The 25374-nt window shown below is 42.3% G+C and overlaps 2 pseudogenes; one reads left to right on the forward strand and one right to left on the reverse strand.

Annotated features, from left to right (window-relative positions):
• Window positions 1-2357: 2357 nt before the first annotated feature.
• The window catches only part of LOC113017823 (hemicentin-2-like), a 129307-nt pseudogene continuing 106290 nt past the window's right edge, over window positions 2358-25374 (reverse strand).
• LOC113017822 (nuclear factor 7, brain-like) lies at window positions 9130-10555 on the forward strand (annotated as a pseudogene).

Here is a 25374-nt window from a genome sequence, read left to right on the forward strand (position 1 = left end):
CTCCCTCTGTAGAGGAGTGTCTTTTCTCCTTTTCTTGTGTTGCAGGTCTGCCTCATGAGCCACAGCTGAGGTGTGTTCCAGCTCGTCAGCCACGGCATATAGTCTGCCATCCTAAACTGCCACACCCCTGCCACTTCCCCCATTTTTGCCGGAGCTGTATTGTTTTGGGCAGCGGGCCTTAGTGTGTATGTGTGTGAGACCTTAAACTCTGTGGAACTTTGGTTTTCTTTCTTTCATTGTAAGCAAAGGTTGTGCGATTGTGTTATGTGTTAATTAGTTCATTGTTGTGGAAGCAGGTAGGGTTCTCTGCCATTTTAGTTTCAACTGTTTTCTCCCTGTTTTTTGGTTAGACAGGGAACTCAGCATTGTATCTTGTTTTGGTTTAGTGAGTACTTGGTTTGATTTCTAGCTAAAAGGGGGTGTTTTGTTTGTTGTTTTGGCCTTGGAGACCCTGAAGAAAAGAGCTTCCCTGTGTTTATTTTTACTGTAGTAGTTTTGGGCAATAAATCATGTTTAATGACATCTATTCTCCAGTAGTTCATGTGTTCTCTTTCACTTTGTGTTACCCCTCACCCCAGTCAACACTTCATTTGTAAGTGGGGCGTAACACAGACAAAATTGACTAAGTTTTGTCAATATCAAATCAACTGAGAACTAAAAGGAAATTCTCAATCTCTCCTTGTTGTATAGCTGAGCTTTTCAAACAGTTTTAACAGTTACTTTAGTCTGACAAAATCCCAATGACGAATTAGCGCTTCCAGTCAGAGATGAGCATGCACCGGTTTACTACTAAACTACTATGCTACTGTTTTTTGTCAGACTTGAAAAAGCCGAAATACCTTCACACTACGGAACTTCTATGGCTCTTCCGTTCGACAATCTCTCCGGCATTGGAACCATCATCTGTTTTCTCTTCGGTAACCTTCGGTCACGCTCTCAGTGGATTTTTCTCTAGTCGGCGCACTCATTTCCTCCATTACCCGGGCGGCACGGCGGCTGGCTGCTTCCCAAACAAATACACATGTGCGGCTTGGCACTTGGGCTGTACGTAACAAGTCACGTGATGTGATGCTGCGGCTGTGATTGGTTCGGCTCTGCGCTACTTAATTTAGATTGGCTGTTCTTTTTTTTTTTTTTTTTTTTTTTTAAAAAGAGGACAAGAGAGATGAGGCCTATCGCAATAGTTTAACTTTTCTATCGAGAAAACGTTATTTTGCAATACATATCGTTATCGTTCTATCACCCAGCTCTAGCAGAAACACAGCTACAGTATTTTGCCTTGATTTAAACATGGCAGACTGACAACAAACACACATCAACAACCAGGAAGCAGCTTCACCTCTGATCACACACACACTCAACTCTATGGGCTCAAAATGTGGTCATAAATAGATTTGTGTGTGCGTAAAAAAGATTTGTGCGTGGACTTAGACAAACCCCTGCAAGTTACAACTACGAATTTTGACCTTATTTTTCTTCCTGTCATCTGATTGGTCAATGTCATGTCAATCACAAATGTAACAATCCAATCAGAGAACAGATGGGTTTGGCTGTCAGAGGGGCGCTTTTTTGAACTGCAGGTCCTTGAAGGGTAATACAGTTTGAAGCTGGACGATCTCTATATAAATATCCGATAGCAGCTAGGTCCCCTAACTTTCAGCAGCTGTTGAAAGGATAAAGTTGTGGTATATCAGTGGTTAGAAATACCATTATTACTTTAGGATTAGTTTAACACAACGTCAGGGCTGACCCGGGACCATTGCTGTGAGTCACAGTGCGCAGCATAAAAGTCCTTTCACATCGGATGCAGGATGTGCTGCTAATGCTAACTGCTAACTAAAAGCAAAGGATCCAGAATTTGTTGCTGGCTGCTGGGCTCTGTGGGTTTTTGCAGCAGCTCTACCTGTACTAGATGCACCTGCTCCTTGTCTTTTCTATCTCTGACTTTATGTCCTCTACAAGAGCTGTGGCTGTGGAAGTCCCTGTATTGAACACGTAGTCCTGTGACACAAAATCACCAAACTCGGACGACCACAGATTGTTTTCCTTCGTGGTGATGAAGGAAAACACTGGGTTGGCATGTAAAAGGGCATTTATTCCCTTCAAAGACCTGCAGTTCAAAAAAAAAGCGCCCCTCTGACAGCCAAACCCATCTGTTCTCTGATTGGATTGTTACATTTGTGATTGACATGACATTCACCAATCAGATGAAAGGAAGAAAAATAGGGTCAAAATTCGTAGTTGTAACTTGCAGGGGTTTTTGGGCTAAGTCCACACACAAATCTTTTTTACACATACAAATCTTTTTTACAAGTACAAAATATTTATGACCACATTTTGAGCCCAAACAACTCTACTCACTCACCTGGAGGATCAACAACAGTCAGGGAGATGGAGCTGATGAGTTTCCATGAGTTTGTTTCTGCCATGAAGCCATAACACTTGTATGTTTCAGCATCATTAATCGTCACATCATTCAAAATCAAAGACACGTCTCCATCCTTCATCTGTCTGTCCTGCAGATCCACCCGGTCCTTAAAAGATGGATGCTGGTCATCTGGAACAAAGTGACCATCTCGGTACAAAAGCACATATTCTTTCTTCAGGTCATCTCTGCTCCACTCTACAGCTCTGATGTTGTTGTGTGGAGCTCGACATGTCAGAGTGACGTCCTGTCCAGACTCAGCTCTGATGGTTTTCTGGACTGAAAGAGGAAACAACACAGAGCAGAGAGGTTAAAGGTCAAAGTACAATTATGATCAGAATGATTGACTTTAAATATTTTGTTTATTTCCTTTGACATTTGAGTTTTTAGTCATGTTGGATTTAATGAACCTCTGAACATCCAGCAGGTCATCCATACAACAAACACACATCAACAACCAGGAAGCAACTTCACCTCTACTCACTCACCTGGAGAAACCCTGAGGTAGATGATGCTGATGAGCTCCCATGAGTGAGTTTCTTCCATGTAGACATGACACTCATATGTTTCAGCATCATTAATCGTCACATCCTTCAGAATCAAAGACGCATCTCCATCCTTCATCTGTCTGTCCTGCAGATCCACCCGGTTCTTAAAAGATGGATGCTGGTCGTCTGGATCGAAACGACCATGCTGGTACAAAAACACATTTTCTGGCAACAGGTCAGCTCTGCTCCAATACACACGTCTGATGTTTGGAGATCGACATGTCAGAGTGACGTCCTGTCCAGACTCAGCTATGATGATTTTCCGCTCTGAAAGAGGAAACAACACAGAGCAGAGAGGTTAAAGGTCAAAGTACAATTATGATCAGAATGATTGACTTTAAATATTTTGTTTATTTCCTTTGACATTTGAGTTTTTAGTCATGTTGGATTTAATGAACCTCTGAACATCCAGCAGGTCACCAGTGACCCACTGAGGGGGAATTTTAGCCTCATGCTAAACATGCAAAGTGTCAGAAACTACAAGATGTTAGCTTCCACAGAACAACAACGTGTGCTGATAATAAGTGAACAGAATGTGTGAGAGAAAGCAGCCTCTCATTATAAGACACTGAGAGTCTCTGCATGCTGCCTTTATGGAGCTACAGCTGTTTGTATACACTGAACAAAAAGCTTTGTAGCTGCATCCTGACTCCTGACACTACAACACATCACACTGACACACACATTACACTTCTTTGTCTCTGTCACAGCTGGATTACAGATGTTAAGTGTCCACCCAGGTTCATGTCTCATTCACACACAAATGGCATTCTTTACTTTTAGTCTTATGACCATATGTTGTATATTTATTGTATATTTATCACCCTTAAAAACCTATGTCAGACATTGGTTTATGGACTTTGTATTTTGAAGCCTCAACATTTGCTTTATTGCTATCGCTATGTGGGTTTTTGTGAGCCTTTTGGGACCATATGAGGACGAGGGATCAGAATCTGGAGTTGTGCACACTACTGTTTCTTTTAGTGTGTATCCATAAGATTTGTACAGCAGATTCAAGTTGTGCCTTGAAAACAGGAAAGTCATCTGCATAGAGGAGAACTTTAATAGCAGGCTTGTATAAAGTGAGGCTTTGTGCTCACATTTGCTGCAAACACTCGTTTTACTTCTGTCACCCTGTTTTGATGCAGAATTCACTTGAAATCAGGGAAGAACGGGACTTTCTTTTTAAATGTGTTCTTGTGAATTGATTGTGTACCTCATACATTTGATTTGACTTTCTGTGAGACAACAGTCATCTGCTGGCCAAATAAGTTTTCCAAATACCTCCACGTGATCAAGCCTGGATTTAGAAAAGAATAGCAAAAACAATCTGCACCTCCTGCTTCAGATGCAAGTTGTGTTTCTGTGTTGAAAGACAGCGGCGGTTGGGGAGACCTCGGCTCATCCAGCTGGAGAGCCTGACCAGGAGGAGTTGAACATTAACTCAGCTCTTCCAGGGCACCCTGCAGACTCGGCTGCTGGCATTGGCGAGGGAGTGCGGCCGCCACTGGGATGACGTGAATGCCAAACTGGCATCTATCACAGATCGACTGCAGGTATGCGAGTCAGACCTTCTGAGGAGGGTTTCACTTTTCTCTTTTCTCTATAATTGACTCTTTTCTTTCTCTTTAAACTTCTTGTCTCAGAGTGGGAGGGATTTGAAGCACAAAGGGAGGAGCTTGTCGTTTGGTTGGCTGATATGGATGTCTGCCTGAGTGAGGTTGACCAGCTGACAGGAAACACCTGTGAAAAACTGAAACAACTGCAGGTGTGGGCTTGTTTTGATATGACATATATTTGATATGATACATACGTCAAGATATTGTCCTAAACTGGACTAACAAAGGACCATGAGTCCAACATGAAACTTACCTTACATAACACTGCAGTTCATTGATAATTTTAATCAAAAACTTGTTGTTTAAATATTTTTACTGAACATGCAAACATCTGCTGATGACAATGTCTTTATTGGTCTGTTATGAAGCTATTGCTATTTCTAATGTGTTTTTATCACTTTCTGATGTTTTGTTAATTAAACAATACATGTATTAATTGTTGTGTTATCTATAGATATAGTATTGATATATATTTATTTATAGTATAGTAAAAAATATTATTATCACTGTTTAAATGACTGATAAGTGACATGTATTAGTTGTGATGTTTGTGCTGAGGGTTAAAATGCCTTTTTGTCTTTTGGTAACTACGAAATGGCAATAAACCATTAATATATGTCTATGCTGTGCTCGTATTTATTTTAGCCTACTCAACTTCAATTTATAATACATTTTATTTTGAAAGATTTGAAATGGTTCCCAACCCAGCGGTCCCCAACCTTTTTTGCGCCACGGACCGGTTTATGCTCGACAATATTTTCATGGACCGGCCTTTAAGGTGTCGCAGATAAATACAACAAAATAAAACTAGTACCGGTACTGAAAAAAAGAAGATTTATTCATAACACACGTGAAAAGACCCAGGAAAACTGAGTAAACGATAAAAACGATAAAAATGATAACAAAATAATGCTGAAAACCGATAAAAAACCCTGAAAACCATACATTTCACACCTGACGCTCAACTCTTGCGGCCCGGAACCAAACGACTCACGGACCGGTACCGGTCCGAAGCCCGGGGATTGGGGACGGCTGCTTTAAAGAACTCAGGAGGATGGAGCCAATGAATTTGGAAACCCCCTAAATGTGATCTAATGAAGTGTGAGGTTGTGAGAAAGTCTCTGACTGCATTCATAGATGTGTCCTTTCAGCTGCTCACTCTGATCCAACCTTTGGTCTCTAAGAAGAGGCTTCAGGGAGACGTTTGCTACGTTGGACTGTAGGACCATCAGAAATGTGTGCAGTAACAAAACAGGCAGCACTGAAAGCAGCTCTAAGTGTTTGTGTTGTTCAATGATTTGTGCACAACAACAACAATGGGACCTCTCTCATCCATCAGTCACCATGTTGACATTTTTCTGACACACTTTGAAGCTGATGGACGTTTTGTGTCTGCACCAAGTACGTTTTCAGCAGCTATGGCACCGGCAGGATTCACTTTCACAGACTCACAACCACCAGCTTCACCCCTCCCCTCCCCCTCCAGCTGTAGGCTTTAACATTGAGTTTCCCCACACATGTTTACAGACGAGTTAGAGAGCAAGAGAAGAAGAGACGGATTCATAAATGTCTTTGTTTCTGGGCTATGTGCTGATCAGAGGTGGCCCATACTAAGGTTTCAGCAGTTGTAATGAATAAGGTTTATTGACATTATTAACATATTAGGAGAAGATTTGATAAACAAAGAAAGAAAAATACCACTGTTGATCACAGGTGGATTTACTCTATTGTGTGTTTTGTCTGGGCTTTTTTTCGTGAATGAACTGAATAAATTATGGAGGTGAAGAGGAAGCTCTCTGTACAAAAAGAACAAGGACAGTTTTTACAGGATGTTGTGTTTGTTCTAAACATTTCATTTTGCTCTTTTATTGTGAAATAATTTAACTTTCATAGCAGCAGTAAATAGACGTCATTCATGACACTGAGATCTGTGAGCTCAGCAGAGTGAACTCAGATTTTCAAATTAAAATATTCATATAAAAATGAGCAAAAAACAAAAAAAAACAGAGAGACTTGCTCTCAGTCCAGGATGTCCTTTATTGCGTCCATCCTTCTCTTGTCCTCCTGTGTGACCTGCAGGTGAGAAACAGGTGTGAGGTGTCAGCTGTCAGGTAGGTGATGAGTGAAGAACAGAACAGAATCCATTTGCTCTTCAAACTGCTGTCAGACATTATCTACTGCACTCTGATCACATCACTCAGACCAGCTGCTTTTACAAAGTCTCATTGATGGGTCTGTCTAGCAGACCAGACCAGATACAGAGTAGGTGTCCGCCACTCCCCTGCACCTGTGTCAGTTTCCCAGGTAAGGGGGGCTGGGGCCCAGTTGGTCCCTGCTTCAGTTTCTGGGGCCGGCTGGTCCCTGCACCCGTATCAGCTCCTCGGGTGTGGACAGCAGCTGTCCAGTCGCTGCCAAAATCTGCACCGACCCCCGAGGTGAGGTCCGCCAGGACAACGCTAACCTCCGCACCTGTACCCACTCCTCGGGTGGGAGTGGACCAACTTCACAATCTCTTTTGCAGCCCATAGCTCAGCCATTAGCCCCGCTACCTGTAGCAGTTCAGCCTGCTGTGCAGTCGCCCTCAGTTCAGCCCATTTACAACATGATCCGAAGATCCGTTGTATATGAGCAGGAATAGTTTAAAGTTATGGCTGAACTGTCCCAGGCATCTTCTGTTGCCCAACTACAAATGGGTGGACCTCCAGGTCAACGGAAAGCCACGTGACCGTGAGAGTTCCTTATATCACAGTGCAGTGGTAGATACAAAGCCCTGTACTGCCCTATATTGCACCTTAATTTGTTTTTATATAATTGCGTGGAATGAGTCTTGAGCTGAATTTTTTAATAGGCAAAAAATATTTAATATATTTAAATAAGTTAATAAGTAAATGTTAAAATTTTGTCTTTTTTTCTTTTTTCGCTGATCCGAAAATTGATCCGAACCGTGAGATGTTTGATCCGTTGCACCACTACACACAAGTGTAATGTTTTTGACTCATCTAGCTGATTTTTGTCCACATTCAATCATGCCTCACCTCACAAAGGCCTATTCTGTGTTTTTGAGTTAATACACAAGTTCCTTAAGATTTAACTCGATATCACTGCAAAGTGTGTAATAGACAGTCCACCAGCATTCAGAAGTTGCAGGAAGCTGCAGTGACAGTAGAGAGATTTTCCTGTGTCCTGGGCCCCTTGGCTCATGCTGGACTGCCAGTTGCCTCTGTTTCTCTGGCAGGGGTGTCAAACTCAAATACACAGTGGGCCAAAATTCAAAACTGGAACAAAGTCGCAGGCTAACGTTAATATTTATTGAAATATATTTATTCCTCCAGATATAAGAATGAATCTTTTCTCAAACACGTTTTGCTGAAAAACTGAATATGGAACAAGTTCTGCTCCAATTATTTGGGTAAAGACAATAAACACTTTGATGGTCAATAAGTGAAAGTGAAAACGTGATAAACCAATAATATAATTAATAAATAATAAATAATTATATTTTTTGATAAGTGAAGTTCACTGAACTGAAAGGAAAATTTGGTTTGATGATGGTTGACATGTTTTCCAAATAGAAGTTTTTCCTCTAGTGAGGAGATGCAGGTGCAGCAGAGCATTGCTGGAAGAAATGATCCCAAGGGTGGAATCTCCTGAGAAATCTTCAGAGACCCAGCGAGAAGTAGGGACCATAGCTGACAGCCCAGGCAGGGGTTGAGGTCAAAGGTCATGCTGTTTGGGGACCTACTGGTCATCATGAGAAGATTCTGGAACCACAGCAATGACCATAAAGCTGCACTGGATGGAGAGCTGTGCCACGGGGCTTTCCAGAGGTAATCACGAGGAGATTGTGGACAACATGTGAAATGAGAGAAAAGCTCTTTATTAGTAACTTTTACAACTTCTGGCAGGTTAATGTCTGAACTTTGGAGTGAAACACACCCTTAGTTACAGGAAATAACACCACTGTCTGTAACTAAGTGAGTCCACCTTAACACCACCTGTGTGTGTGTGACTGCATTACACTCCCACTGCTGGGAACCTGAAGAAGAACCAGAACAAAGTCTAAAATAGAAGCTGACAAACAGCTGCACCACCGAGTGACACTTTATTTTATAACCTTCACAACAGGTTTCATGTTGTGACCTGTGGAGGTGAAAAGACACAAAACCTCTTTTACAGCTTTTGAGCTGCAGGCAGGATTGAAACACACCTTAGTTAAAAGTCAAACAGCAACATTTTCTCCTCCCCTCACGTCACTCAAATGTGACAAACCAGGAAACAGAAAGTTCTTCGTCCTCAGTACAGAGAGACGCACAGACGATCAGACTGAGTTCAGACCAAACTAGCAGCTTCCTCTGAGTGAGTCCAGCTACAGGAGAGAAAAGTGGAAAACTCCAACACTGCTGCTTCAAGCTGCTGACGCTCCACACACTGAATGTGAGTTTGAGCAAAAACACGACTCAAAGGAAGTTTCAGTGAAGGTGGTAGAGGAGGGAGGGGAGCCAGGACTGACTGTACTTCCTGTCTACTGTTTTCAGCTTCACTCACAGACTCAATGGCTTCCAGATCAGAGGAGGATCTCTGCTGTCCGGTCTGTCAGGAGGTCTTCAGAGATCCTGTTCTTCTGTCATGTAGCCACAGCTTCTGTAAAGACTGTCTGAAGAGATGGTGGATAGAGAGACCAACACACGAGTGTCCAGTTTGTAAGAGAAGATCTTCAAAGTCTGATCCACCTTTAAATCTGGCTTTAAAGAACCTGTGTGAGTCGTTCTTACAGGAGAGAGATCAGAGAGCTTCAGAGGCTCTCTGCAGTCTGCACTCTGAAAAACTCAGACTCTTCTGTCTGGACCATCAGCAGCCAGTGTGTCACATCTGCAGAGACTCAGAAAAACACACCAATCACAGATTCAGACCCATCGATGAAGCTGCACAACAACACAAGAAGGAACTTCAGGAAACTCTGGAGCCCTTAAAGAAGAAGTTAAAGGTTTGTGAAGAAGTTCAAGTGAAGTTTGATCAAACAGCAGAACACATTAAGGTCCAGGCCTGACACACAGAGAGGCAGATTAAGCAGCAGTTTAAGAAGCTTCAGCAGTTTCTAGCAGAGGAAGAGGAGGCCAGGCTGGCTGCACTGAGGGAGGAAGAGGAGCAGAAGAGTGGGATGATGAAGGAGAAGATGGAGGCTCTGAGCAGAGAGATAGCAGCTCTTTCAGACACAGTCAGAGCCACAGAGGAGGAGCTGAGAGCTGAAGACGTCTCATTCCTGCACAACTACAAGGCTGCAGTGGAAAGAGTCCAGCGCTGCCCCCTGCTGGATGATCCACAGCTGCCCTCAGGAGCTCTGATAGACCAGGCCAAACACCTGGGCAACCTGACCTTCAACATCTGGAACAACATGAAGGACATGGTCTCCTACACTCCTGTCATTCTGGACCCAAACACTGCTCATCCAAAACTCATCCTGTCTGAAGATCTGACCAGTGTGAGAGGAGGAGAGAGGCAGCAGCTTCCTGATAATCCAGAGAGGATTGATTATTACTGCTCTGTCCTGGGCTCTGAGGGCTTTAACTCAGGGACTCACAGCTGGGATGTTGAGGTTGGAGACAGTACATGGTGGGTACTGGGTGTGTCAGCAGAGTCTGTGCAGAGGAAGGGAGTCATACTGTCTGGATTATGGACAATATTTTTCCATGAAGGTATTTACTACACACACTCACCATCAGCTGTCACTGCTCTCCCAGTCCAGAAGAAGCTCCAGAGGATCAGAGTGAATCTGGACTGGAACAGAGGAAAGCTGTCGTTCTCTGATCCTGATACTAACTCACACATACACACCTTCACACACACTTTCACTCACAGGATGTTTCCATACATTAGCACTTTTGATGGTGGTAAAGTGAAGGTGTGTCCGTTGAAGGTGTCAGTGTCAGTGCAGCAGATGAGTTGAGGATGATGATGTTTCTAATGTTGTTTCCTGTCAGTGAGTTGAAGCTGTTAAACTGCAGCTGTCCTCCTGCTGCCTCGTTGTTCCAAAGCTCTTTGTTTCTCTTTTAGTTTCACTCTTTCTTTCTGTTTCTGCTGTCCACCTTTTCACATGGAAAATCATTTCACTGTTTCTCACTGAATGACTCCCCAAACTAGAATTGTGTAAATGGAGATGATTTAGTTTGCTGGGATATGGACTGACATGTGTTGAATGGGAGGAGCAGTTTGTTGTTGTCTTCTTGTCTGTTTATGACAACAATAAATATGTTGTTGAAACAATGATTCATGTTTAACTCCATATATGAAATGTTTCTGATCTTTGAATTCTGTTTGATTAAAGACTTTCTTCATGACACAAATGAGATTTCAGTGTATTACAGTTTTTCTCGATTGCTTAAACACTATAACCAGGCCTCTAAACTAAAATTTCAAAACCGTAACGCTATTGTTCAAAAAGCTCACCCATTTCCCTGAACTATAAACACTATTCCCTGCTTTGACACATAACTCAAATTTGGTGAACTGTTACTGCAAATCCCTACATTTTACAGTGCTTACACCATGTAGTCATTTAGAAAGCACTAGCATGCAATAATGTTAACTTAAGTCAGCATAGCTTGAGCTCAATTAGCACACAATTAACCAGGTGGAAACACTAGGAGTCAAAATTTAGCACACACCAATCAGAACCTGCGATGGATAGATAAAAGGGCCAAAGTCAGCTCATTCAGGTTTGAAACAATGGATCCAAAGAGATGCAAAGGAAGAGGACGTGGTGGAGAAAGAGGATGTGTTGAAGGAGGAGGACGTGGTGGAGGAAGAGGACGTGGTGGAGGAGGAGGACGTGGTGGAGGAAGAGGACATGACATGGTGAAAGAGGAGGACATGGTGGAAGAGGAGGAGGAGGTGGTCTAGGACAACAGGAAGGTGGTGGAGGAGGAGGGAGAGGTGGAGGAGGAGGAGGACGTGGTGAAGGAGGTGGAGGTGGAGAACGACGGCGACAAGGAAGGGGAAGAGCAAGGGCATGAAGACAGTCAGTCTCGTATGAAATTCGAGCCACTTTAGTTGACCATGTCCTTGTCCATGGGATGACTATGAGGGAGGCTGGGCAACGAGTACAACCAAATTTGAGTCGCTTCACTGTTGCCTCCATCATCAGAACCTTCAGGGAGGAAAACAGGTAGGTGTACTTGCAGTAAGACTGCTTTGTACAGTAACGTTTAAGTTACTGAACTTATGTGTCTTGAGTTTCAGTATGTTTCCATTATTTTCCTGTAAAATGAATGTGTGACAGTTACAGTAATGAGTGCTTCTATTTTTGTAGGACACAGAGACGACCACCTGGTGGAGGCAGGTTAAGGCTTTTGTCGGAGGAGCAAGAGAGGGAACTTGTAAACATGGTAATTGCAAATAATGTAATCCGCCTGCAAGAGATTCAAAGGAGAGTGATTGAGGATGATCATCTTTCTCGAGGCATAAATGCCATCAGCCTCTCCACAATTGACCGCATCCTCCGAAAGAATCAATTCCGGATGAAACAGGCATACCGAGTCCCTTTTCGAACGAAACTCTGACAGAGTGAAAAACCAACGTGTGGAATATGTTCAGGTATGAGTTTTGATACTGTATAAAGTATTGTGTACCATCACAGCATGGCAGTTTATGCTGCCATTGCAGCACTCTTGAACTGTGGTTCAGGGTACCGATTGACTCTACTGTGTTATGTGTTTTGCAGAGAATCTTTGAGATTGAAGGACGGCCTCTTCCCCATGAAATAATCTTTGTGGATGAGGCAGGTTTTAACCTGACCAAAAGAAGGAAAAGGGGGAGGAACATAATTGGCCATCGGGCTATTGTAAATGTCCCTGGTCAGCGTGGGGGGAATGTCACTATGTGCGCAGCCATCAGCCAACGAGGGGTACTCCACCGCCATGCCGTACTAGGACCCTATAACACTATGCTTCTCCTTGCTTTTCTTGATGGTTTAAGACAACATATGTTCCAGCTGGACTACAGGGAACCAGCACAGCCAGAGCAGCCTCACTACGTTGTTGTGTGGGATAACGTCAGCTTCCATCGCGCTGCTCTGGTTCGTGACTGGTTTACCAATAACCCAAGGTTTTCTAATATCTTTCTGCCTGCATACTCTCCCTTTCTAAACCCGATAGAGGAGTTATTTTCGGCATGGCGGTGGAAAGTGTATGACCGAGAACCTTATGTCCGTGTTCACCTCCTTCAGGCCATGGAAGAGGCCTGCCTAGACTTATCAGTAGATGCATGCCAGGGGTGGATCAGGCATGCAAGAGGATTTTACCCCCGCTGCCTGGCTGGGGCCAATATAGCCTGTGATGTGGATGAGATTCTCTGGCCTGACCCAGACCAAAGACAAGATGCTGAGGTGGGATAATGTTTCTGGTGTGTGTTGTACTGTATAGTACATGAATGACAATGTGCCACTGTACATACATTGGTTGCGTCTTTTGTGTTTATCATGTGACAAGGGTTTTGAAGGGGAGAACCATAAGCAACCTAATTGTTTTGGAACTATTGTTTTGAATTAATTGTACCAGTGTGCAAAACTCTGTTGTAGTGTGTGTGTTTTTGAGGGCTTGTGTTTGATGTCTGAGGGCAAAGTTTGGTTTTTCAGCAGGAGTGAATAGTTTTGGGTGTAGAGCTTCATTTTGACCTGGAAAAAGGATGTTTGGGAAATTGAGTGAGATGTTATGGGTTTGTGTTTACTGTTGTTGGGATTCAGATTCTTTTATTGATACCATATAATTTGCCTTATGAAGAATGTATTAATAACATGTTTCACAGTATCATTTATCAGTAATATTTCCTACAGGGTTTATATTGCATTGAATATGTCTGTCATTACATTGACCTTTCTACTTTTACAGGTTGAGTTCATTTTATACACAATGCATGAATGTGCTTGGTTAAGAGTTGATGTTCCATTCTAGAAGGTCTAAAGCTTCGCTGGCGTGACTGTCCAGGTGATACATGCTGAGGGAAGATGAGAACATAGCAGGTTAATTGCATGCATGCTTACAATACACATATTAATCTAGTGGCAGGTTTGAGTGAAGGCCTAAGCGTCTTCTTCTTCAGTTTGAGACTGGCTGCAAAGTACTCTACTTAGTGATTAATGACGAGGGTCCAATTATTAGCTCTTAGAGATGCTAAGACCTGAAGTTATTACCTTAAAAGGCAAGTAATGAAGAAAGGAGAAGTTATATGTCGGTGTAAGGTTATATGTATGTGATGTACCCTTGTCTGCACGGGTTGAACTTTTGCCCGTCTGTCACCATGTATTTTTGAACTGTATTGACGTAGGTGTGATATTTTGTCCTATAAAACCAGAACTCAATGTATTCTTGTCAGAGCAACACATTCCGTATGCTGATGGTTGGTTGTTCTCCTGTGACAATAAAACTCATCGTTTGATTGCACTTTTCCAGAGCCTCTGTCGTTTGTTGTCTGGTCTAAAGTTGATCGATCTCGCAACATTTGGTGGAGAATGCGGGCAACTGAGGATCAGTAGAACGAGGTTCAGGTGTTTGTTGTCGGCGAAGGTTGAGGCCGGATCGGTGGATCAGACGGCAGACGTCACGGTGATCACTTTGACTATTGGGCCCACAGAACAAAAAGGTAAGGCACAAACCTCTTAAACAGAAATTGTGCTGTATTGGAGTATAATTCTAAAACAAGTAGTCAAGTGGTCATCCGTTGATCTCTGTTTTGAGTTTTGTTTAAAATAGAAATCTTTATTTGCAACGAAAGTGAAATTTGAGAGAATTGGCAGAGTCACAGTGTGGTCAGAGAATTGTTGCATTCACGGTTGACTAGGAAAAAGCAGTACTGAGCTAAAAGTAACTTGAGACGTCATTGTTGAAGAAATAGAGAAGAGAGACTGATTTGTGTGTAAGGAATAAAGGGATTAAGAAGTGTCTAAAGTCACGGAACCGAAGGATTCCACCCCCCGGAAAGACGTTTTCTGGGTACTAAACTAGGGGTGGGGCCCCGCTGAGACTTTGTGGCCTCAGATATAGCCCTGGTGATCGCAGAGGTGATCATCTTGAGAGACACTTAATAAATACATGTTTTAAGAGTAAATGCCGGACAGAAGTCCGAGGAGTTGACATATGATTTAAGACACTCAAGCCAGCCGTGAGTTTGAGTGTAACAGTAAATTGAGTTTGAAGTGACATGTGTTGAGAATAAATACCGGACAAGAAGGTCCGAGGTGTTGATATATGATTGAAGAGAAACTTAGGCAAAGCTCATGTAGTGAAGTGTGCTGATTATTGAAAGTGAGAAGTCTGCTATTACCTGTGCATTTTTGGGCCCGCCGTGGTCCGTGAAAAGCTGTGTTTTTGTCGATTATTCCTATTGCCGTCTGAAAGACGAGCGGCAGTGTGCATATCCGGCTTGAACTGAACTATGGTTGTGACGTAAGAAACTGTCTGAAATAATTTAAAGTGCCATAATTTAAAGCGCCTGCAGGCTGGCTGTGTGAGGCTTTTTAAAAGTCTCTTTTTCCTTTCTTTTCTCTCTGGCGAAAAAGTGTGCAGTTAATATTTGGGTGCAGCCTACTTCCCCTTTTTACTTCCCCTTTTAACAGGAGAAGAAACCAGCACTGTAGGCCTCTTTAAGATTAAAAGAAATAACGTTGCTTGTCTCTTGGTGATTTAAAATAACAGGCCTTGCTGAACGGTGTGAGTTTGACTCTAACAGAAAGAGAAGAGAATTGTTTTTAACTTTGTGCAGGTCTAAGGTATCTGAAATATACAACTGCGCAGTTTTTGGGTTGGCCCGCACTTCCTCTTTTTACTGAGGATCGGTCTACAAGTTGCATGAAGTATAAAAGCTCTGTGATTGTTTTTTAGAGCAAGAGTTGCAGCTGGTGTGGTGTGTTTATTTTGTAGCGCTGATAATTGTGGCTGTTTTGAGAATTTATGAAGCAAATGCTGTTCTGACCCAGTGCTGGTCAGTGAGTGTTATACCAAGCAGGGTACGAAAAGAGGAAGTGACTGTTCGGTGGCTGCAGGACATCTGATAAAGAAATAGGGAAGTTGCCTCAAGGAGCTTGCTAGGAGGAGTCATATAGCAGCCATTTTGGGGAAATCTCAGAGGAACCAAAACAAAGAGCTCAACTATGACATCTAGTGAACCAACGCTATATAAGCCACTAAATGATCAGCTGGAGCAGCTGACCAAAGCCATCCACATGTCTTGTGCAAGAACAACTAAAGCAGCAGATAAAGAATTCAAAGCTGTAAGGAAATATGTGGAGAAATTATGTGCTGCCCAACAAAAACTTTGCAGGACGGACACCCTTTATACTTGATCTTCAAAGAGGAAGTCCGACAGAAAACACCTGGTGCTGTCAGGATGTTTAAGTGACACAGAAGTTCAGAAAATCGAGTCAGAAATGGTTTTGTGGCTCTTGGTAAACTGATTTTGAAGGAAAATCAGTGTTTATTGTGCTGAAGTAACAGATCCGGCGTGGTCTGATGGGAAGAATCAGCTGTACAATTCTGAGTGTGCAGCTTTGTTGATATTAACAGATCCGGCGTGGTCTGAGGAAGAAATAAATCGGTGAATGGTTGATATACCTACATGAATTTTGGTGGATCCGCTGAGGTCCAGAAAAATAATAAGATAATATGCTTACTTTTGGGTCTATGAGAATTGAATTACCGTGAGAAGGGGATCTTCTGAATGCGCATGCCGGGGTAAAAAGAGTGAGCTCAGACAAGGAAGCCCGAGAAAAGGACACCGTGAGTTGAGCAAGGTGTTTAACTGACTCAGGATTCAGAGAATCGAGTCAGCTGTGATCTTGAGTTCTAATGGTAAATTGATTTTAAAGGAAAATCAATGTTTACTATGATGAAGTAATTCTGAAGATATTACTAGATGTGCTGTGATACAAGTGAAGATTAAGTTGTGTACATGAGGATACACAATTGTGTCGATATTGCTGGATCGGCTGCGGTCCATTTGATAAGTGAATGCTGACAAGAAAGTGTTTTAAATCCTCACTGGCAGCGGTGAGATACATGTGCTAAAGACTACTGGACCCGGCGAGGTCCATTTGATGAAGTTCTTGGACAGATAAATGACAAACAGTTCTTCAAGTGTGTGGAGAATTTAAAAAAGAAAAAACTGAACTTGCAGGTTCTCTGTACTGTGTGGACTCATATCAGAGTTATAAGTCCAAAGGTTATGCCCTGGAGGCCAAGAGTTGTGTATAGAGAAGAACATGACTTAGAAAAGGACATTTAAGGTCACATTTTGTCTAAGATGGGGAGAATTGTCCCATATGTGTTTATTTCTTTTCTCTTTTAAGAGGACAGACACAGTACTGAGTTGTCTACTTCCTCTTTCTGATTCTTGAAAGCATGTTTGATAAAATACTCTTAGGAAAGCGTATTTTGAGTGATTCTAAGTGTGTGAATGTTGTTTGTACTCGATTTGAATGATTGTTGTAAATATATGAATGGTGACGGCGTTTCTAAGTAGAATATAAGAATTGTTTGTGTTTAAAACCAACGTTTAGGTAAGAAGATTTAAGGTGGATTTGAAGGTATATACAAGAAATAAAGGTGTGATGTTAGTAAAAAGGGTTACAGTCTGAAAGGGCTGTTAATTTATGAGCTGTCTGGATGCAGAGTAAGTGGAGTGGTCATCCTGAAAGGATCGAATGATGCTCTAACTCTGTGGTCAAGTCAGCTAGGCTTTAAGCAACCATGAGCCACTAATAAGCGTGACAGATTAATGAGTATATGTAAATTGAACTTGTTAAATAGCCTTAATAGGAGTAACTCAATGAGCACGCAATTAGGTGGACTTTTTAGGGGTAGTTTACCACCGATACTATAAAATGAAACTTAATTAGTAGTTCAATAACAAATTTTAAAGATAACCTTTGTTATTTGATAAAAGAGAGAAAATTCAGGTTACATATAGTTACACATAAATAAGGGAATGCTAATCTTGGCGTCATATCAGATTGAAATTTCAATTGTAGGGGATAGTCTGGAGGTGAATTGTGTGGGGCACGGGGAGACAGAGGAGTCACCCAATGATTTTTCAGTGTGCATAGAGATAGAGGAGGCTGAACTGGAAGCCTGCCTGGGTCGTTGTTTTCTTTTATTTGAGGGTCGGCTTGAAATTTGTGAGAACGACCACATTGATATATGGGAGCCTTCTCGGGCAGCAATTTTTGTTAAACATGTGGTAGGCTGTGCAAAATGGAGAAAGCTTTGATATAATGTAAGGTGATTTCTTGGTTTTAGATTTATTAGTACGGGATAAGTTGAGGGCTTAGGTGTGATGTGTACAAAATAATAAATAACTAATAATAATAACTCATAGGCGAGTGTGTGAACAGAGGAAGTCTGAGAGAGAAGTGTGTGCGTAGGCAAACTGCAGAGTGTGTGCGTCAAAAGAGGGTGTATTGTTTTTACATCAAGATTTAGTAGAACTAAAGTAGAACATCACAAACAAACAGATAAAAAAGTAAAATAAAGAGAGAAAATAACTGACAATTACATTAATGAATAGAAAACATACATACACAAAGTGCCATATGTGAAATTATTCTAGGAAAGAATCAGAAGTGAGATAGTTTAATATAAGATGCAATGAAGGAAGCAGCTTACACTCCAGAGCCAGCGTGTCCCCTCCCCTCATAGCACCCTGCCCCCTTGGCCCCCGTATCAGGCGAGTATGGAAGGCTGGATAGCCCATGCCGGGTAAGATCCCACCTCGAAACCCTGGGACAACCTAAGGCAGGCACAGTCACGATTACTCGCCTCAGTCCCTGTGAGCTCAGACTCACTGGTGAGATGAAGTGAAGAAGACGGGGACTTCAAGGGTAAAGCCGCTGGGCTGAGGCGGAGGTGGTAAGTGGCAAGTGGAGCCCTAACTTCTGGCTGAGGACAAGGAATGCTGTTATTTAAGGTGGGAAATCAGAATTTGGGTTAGCAAATTTGGGAAGGAGAAAATTGACTGTTTAAAGGCAAAATTATGAAGGAGTCTGACACATTGCAGAAGCAACATATGCAAATTCACACACACAAGCAGAAAATGCATTAACCTTATAAAGACAAGACAAGCCCATGATGATTAATGCATAGACACTGATTAAACCTGGCTAAGTTCTCTTGTTACAGCAAATCATTGAGATATGACTCAGTATGCAAATTAGCTGGAGTGAGTGGTGACGAAGGAGCTTCCTGTGTGTGTGTGACTGAGGCTTTCAGGAGAGGAAGCATGCCACAGAAGAGAAAGTGCAGATTTGGGTAGGAAATTTATAGTTTAGTGATTATATGTTGTCGTAAGGGAGTTATGTCTTATGCTGAATTTAAGTATGTTAAAGAGCATAAAGGAGGTGATTGTTGTGTGCAAATTGTGTGGTTTTAATGAGACTTTCGGTGTATTGAGGAGGTGAAATTATGAGGTGGCAAAAACTTTTGTGCTTAAGGTTGTTGAGGTTGTTGTGGTGATGGATTGATTCGGTCAGTTTTCTTTAGATGTTCTTGTTGTTTTAGTAGAGGGAGTTTGATTAAACATGGACATGTCTAGAATTGGGCCATTATTTTGGTAACAGTGCACTTAAAGAAAACCTGTCAGGTGATTTTGTTTTGTGCTTTCATGAGCTAATAATCAGCTCTCTTTTTTCTCATTTTCGTTCTAAGCAGGCCTGCAACAGCACTGACAAATTCTCGGGGAGAGCAAATATAAGGTGGGCTTTCCAGATTTCAACTGGCTGAGGAGAAGCCTACCTGTGATCAGGTCTAAGTCCCTGTCAAAAAGGATTGTAGTGATTCAATCCAGTCAAAAGCATCAAGAACTAGTTTCCTAAAAAAGAAACAAAAAACAAAACAGAATAAAACAAATGAATGAGCTCATGTTGCTGAGAGTGGAGAGGCTGATTATTTGCGCGAGGGTCTCCACTATTAGCAATACCTGGTGTGAATACGTATGAATGGATGTGTGTAGATGGACGGTGACTGGACGGACGAGGTGTACTAAGGTTGGACCAACTGGACACTGAGGTAAAGACTGGACTAAGGCTAAGCACATGACTGATGACTGTTCTGTTTTAAGTTTTCTTTCTTATAACACAGATTGGATCATAAGTGAGGAAAACTCAGTATGAAATGTGAAGTTTGGGTTAACACACAGGTTTTGTTTACCTGAGAGGAGGATTGCTGAGGTGTGAAATGATATGACTAACCTTTTTCTTTAATTTTCTAAGCTCAGGTGAAGCATTTTGAGTTTGTAACACATCTTATGTGTCACAAAAAGAGGGATTTAAGGTTTAATTTGAAATGGGTTTAGGATCATTTTAGGACTTTTGGGGTGTTTGATGATTTAGATATGGTAAAACTGAGGCAGAAATTGTTATTTTCATGTTTAAGTTGAAGGATTAAAATGAACTGAATCCTGGTTAGAAGATAAACTCTTTACACACATAAAGAGCATTGAGATTAAGTAAAGTTAATAGAAAGGATAGAGCCCAGAACATGATATTTTGAACCAACTTTGAATAATTAAGGGAACATTAGATGAACACAGTAGATTAGTGAGGTGTAGCAGAGAGAGGCTTTTTGTTTTCTATCCTTTACAGGAGAACATTCCAGTAACACAGCGACCACAGGGGTGGCGAGAATCTCCAGTTTCACAAAACAGGTCACATCTGGAGTACACGCTGTGAACAGGGCGACCCCGGAGGCAAAGGTGGTGTGGCTGAAGGTGCTCAAACGAAAGTGGAAGGAACCACGCTGGAAGGGTCCTTACGAGGTCATTACCAGAACGACTACAGCAGTTCAACTGGAAGAGAAAGGCGACACCTGGTACCACTGGTCGCAGTGTGCACCAGCACATGAGAGCTTGGTTGAGAAAGAGGCTTCAACCAACACAGGTGTCAACGAACAGAGGCAGAATAAACCCTCTCACCTGTGCAACGGGCCATCCAGTAGTCCACCTGGAAGGCTGAAGAAAGAAGAGCAGCAGCCTAGAAGGTCTCCACGCCATCAGAAAGGGGCAGTGATAAGTTAAAGGCTCCACAAAGAGGGGAGTTTCAGTCCAGAATCTAAAATCTATAACAATTCTAGAATACAAAGTTTATATAACATGATGCAAACAAACGAATCAGAGACACGTAATGGGAAGAAATGTATTAAAATGTTCCTTACAACTACATGTGTATTGTATGCAATAATAGTAACCATGGCTCTGTTGTCTTTTGTCTGTATTTTGCAAGGCACTCCGGACCCCTTGTCTGAACACGGAGGCCAGTCCAGCACAGCAGTTCCTGAGACAATAGTTGCTAAAACGGGATCGGTAGAAAGGCTAAAGCGCGAGGTGTCAGGTAAAGGTGATGAGTGTCTCAGCACATACAACGGCATAGAATTAAATTATGTTAAAGGGTCCACCAGCTCATTCACGTTTGATTTGTGTGACGTCATTAAGTGTGCAGGAGCTAGTAGCAGCTGGAGAGCATATGATGTGTGGGTCTGTAATCACCCTATGATATGCTCCAGTTATGCTTATTGCAAAGCCCCTCCTGGGGCAAACACATCCATACATACACAGCAGGTCAGTGGTGCTCCTGGGAAAATGAGGTAGGTTGGACAGGAGTAGGATGGCAGCCAAATGTGCCAGAAGGCCTGCAAGGAGTAGTAATTCAAAGGGTTTATTCTGTTTTTCATAACCCTGTCACTATCTTCTTAGGTCCATGGAACATACTGCCTGAAGCAGAGAGCCCGGGAGGCGTATTCTATCTGGTAATCAGGGTGGACATGTCAGGAACAGATTCGTTTGGGGTAATTAGGGTACACTTAGTTTACCCCAAAGCCTGAGTAACACTTAAAAACTCAATGACAAATCTAACTGATAAACTAATAATCTCAGCTCCAAACACGATAGGGCAAGCGGAGAATGCCAATTCATTTATGCCAAAACAAGATAACTATACATGTTTGAGGTTTTCTACAGATAATGTAAAGTACCACGTGGGAGAAATCGACCCTACTTGGTGTGCCGTCACACCCACGGGAAGAACCACGAATAATGTGAGTGACCTGAGCACATTAATGGGAACATGGGCAAGAAGTGGGTTGTATTATTATTGTGGGCAAAGCACCCTTTTGGTTCGTGTCCCAATGGGAAGCGTAGGGACATGTGCGATGGTGCGACTGGGAGTTCCACTCATGCTGATTGGAAATCAGGTAAAGACTATTCAGCAACACAACACACGTACCTTAGCAGCCAGACATAAGAGACATGTTTTGGTAAAAAGAGGGACCCAGGGTATACATGCATATGACCCCTGGTTAAACTCTCCGACTAGGATAGACTCCATAGGAGTGCCTAGGGGAGTTCCAAACGAGTATAAGCTGGCAGACCCACTAGCTTCAGGGTTTGAAAGTATATTCCTTGGGATAATGCTTAATAAAAATGATGACCGCATTAACTACGTTCATTACAACTTGCTGAGACTCTCTAGCCTTACCAGGGACGCCATGGAACAACAATACTGCCCCAGATGGCTCAGTAACCCGAGCTCTGGAGGGCCGGAAAATTTGTCTAAAACGATGCATGAGCACTCAGGTATTGAAAAAACCGCTGGCATTCTGGATGACATCCGTGTTTGGTCAATGGAAAGATGTGGCTATATCAGTGATGTGTTCATTGGCTGTATTTTTGGGAATATTGGTCATCGCTGGTTGTTGTATCATTCCTTGTGTCAGAGGATTGTTGGTAAAGATAGTGGCAAGGGTTACGAACCCTGGCTGGGTTGAGGGCATCTACCAGATGAACCTGGAACCCATAGAGTGGGGCAGGGAGTGATACAACATGGAGTATGGTGACATTCCTGTTGGAATGTCAAAAGAGGGAATGTTGGGATTCAGAGATTCTTTTATTGATACCATATAATTTGCCTTATGAAGAATGTATTACAGTTTTTTCTGAATGCTTAAACCCTAACTGTGATTCCTGTAGCACAATCTCTAAAACTATTCAGACTTATAGCAAAACCACTCACTGAGTTTGCAAAACTAAAAGCACAAAAACTGCTTTGCACTCAGTTTGCAATTTTGTAACACACACTTTGCAAAACTGTAGGCACAATTCACTGCACAACACTCAATTACCAAATTTCCAACACACTCCTAGCAAAAGTATACACATGTATGGCTATCATTAACACTAATTTGCCAACTGTCTGGCACACTTTCACATGTGAAAACTTTTTTAGATAATTAGTTCACTTTGCAATCAGCCTAAGCACTATAATACAGGTAAGCTGTGTGTGCGGAGTACAATGGAGGGAGCAGAAAGAGTGAGAAGTAGAGGAGGCCGAGGAAGAGGACGTGGAGGTGAAGAAGTAGGATGAAGAGGACGACAAGGACAAGGAGGAGCAAGAGGAAGACGAGGAGGGGGGAGAGGAAGATGAGGAGGGGGGAGAGGAAGGGTAGGAAGAGTAAGAAATAGAATTGCTGATGACATCAGAGCTACAATAGTGGACCATGTAATCAACCGTGGAATGACCCTGAGGGTAGCTGGCCAACGGGTCCAGCCTAACTCGAGCCGCTACACTGTAGCAAGCATCATAAGGACATCTTGAAATGAGAATCGGTTAGTACAGTCACTTTGCACAAAGAGTTGTAGCACTGCCATATGCCAATGAGAAACACACCAATACCATTGATGTAAAAATACTGAAATTGTACTTTACAGAATTGCTAGATGACCAGATGCTGGGGCAGAGGAAGCATGTTCACTGCAGACCAAGTAACCCATAGAGTCATTATGGCGATTGCAAATAATCCTATACTTGGAAATAAACACTTGTGTTTGTTTTGATGTGTTTGAATAAACACCAGTACTTGAAGTTTGGATCCCTCTATGCTTATGGATCTATGACAGAAGTATGAGCTCAAACTGACATAGCCTACCTTGTGCACAGAGGAAGCAAAAGCCAGATGTGTTTTGTATTCATACCATCAGTGTGCAGTTGGCGCATTGTGTGCTTAGTAGATGATGGCTTGTGTGTACTGTTTGATACGGAAACACCATTTTTACGAAGGTGTGAAGAGTTAATCTAGCTGTGTTTGCTTTTGCAAGAGAACTACAATGTTTTGATGATTGGGTGACAGGTTTTCTTATTTGTGTGAAGAGTTTTGCAAAAGTAGCCAATAGTTACAAAAAATGTGCTTAAGCATTCAGAAAAAACTGTAATAACATGTTTCACAGTATCATTTATCAGTAATATTTCCTACAGGGTTTATATTGCATTGAATATGTCTGTCATTACATTGACCTTTCTACTTTTACAGGTTGAGTTCATTTTATACACAATGCATGAATGTGCTTGGTTAAGAGTTGATGTTCCATTCTAGAAGGTCTAAAGCTTCGCTGGCGTGACTGTCCAGGTGATACACGCTGAGGGAAGATGAGAACATAGCAGGTTAATTGCATGCATGCTTACAATACACATATTAATCTAGTGGCAGGTTTGAGTGAAGGCCTAAGCGTCTTCTTCTTCAGTTTGAGACTGGCTGCAAAGTACTCTACTTAGTGATTAATGACGAGGGTCCAATTATTAGCTCTTAGAGATGCTAAGACCTGAAGTTATTACCTTAAAAGGCAAGTAATGAAGAAAGGAGAAGTTATATGTCGGTGTAAGGTTATATGTACGTGATGTACCCTTGTCTGCACGGGTTGAACTTTTGCCCGTCTGTCACCATGTATTTTTGAACTGTATTGACGTAGGTGTGATATTTTGTCCTATAAAACCAGAACTCAATGTATTCTTGTCAGAGCAACACATTCCGTATGCTGATGGTTGGTTGTTCTCCTGTGACAATAAAACTCATCGTTTGATTGCACTTTTCCAGAGCCTCTGTCGTTTGTTGTCTGGTCTAAAGTTGATCGATCTCGCAACACTGTTATGAGGATATGAGGCGTAGTTTCAAGAAATGTGTTTTAGCAATCGAGAAAAACTGTAATAGAATAGCTTGTAGCTCTGTGTGTCCAGCAGGGGGCAGAACACCTCCAAACTGTGCCAGCAGCTCTCACTGTGAGCTCAGACGTTTGTGGACACTCAGTTTGTTTGAACATAGTAAATAATCAGAGCTTCTCAGGCTGTTTATGGGGACACCACCTGCCCGAGGGTGTACTGTGTCAGAGAGGTGGTGTATGGTGCTGGGTGTAGTCTCTCTGCTGGTTCACAGTTTTTACTGAGGAGCTGTGTTCATGTCAGGAAGGTTTCGTCTGATCACTGTGTTGCAGTTTGGTTTACTCTGTTTCTGAGTGTTTGTAGGATCAGTCTCTGCAGGTCACCTGATACCTGGCAGTGAAGTGTTTATGAATCAGCTCCGTCAGATTGAATCCAACAGAATAACATGTAAAACACTCCAGGGCTTTTACTCTGAAACTTTCTCCAGAGCTGTCTGGAGTTTTCTTACATTAAAATATTCTGGGATTACCAGACTGTCCACATCATGTGTCCTACCAAAACTTTCATCCACAAATATACCCTGACATTAAACCCAAATAGATCTGAGAGCGAGTCATTAGTATCAGTACTGTGTGTGTGTGTGTGTGTGTGTGTGTGTGTGTGAGAGAGAGAGAGAGATATTCAGGTAACTTACTGGGTTACTGCACATGCTCACACCTTTTCAGCACAACAGGTGCAGTTTGGTGTTTTACTGCCTCCTGCTGGAACAATGATGGCAGCTCTCAAGACTTTATTGGTTATTGTCATTTCGTGTTACACAGC

Source organism: Astatotilapia calliptera, unplaced genomic scaffold (genome assembly GCF_900246225.1).
Source record: "Astatotilapia calliptera unplaced genomic scaffold, fAstCal1.2 U_scaffold_21, whole genome shotgun sequence".
NCBI classification, from domain to species: Eukaryota; Metazoa; Chordata; class Actinopteri; order Cichliformes; family Cichlidae; genus Astatotilapia; species Astatotilapia calliptera.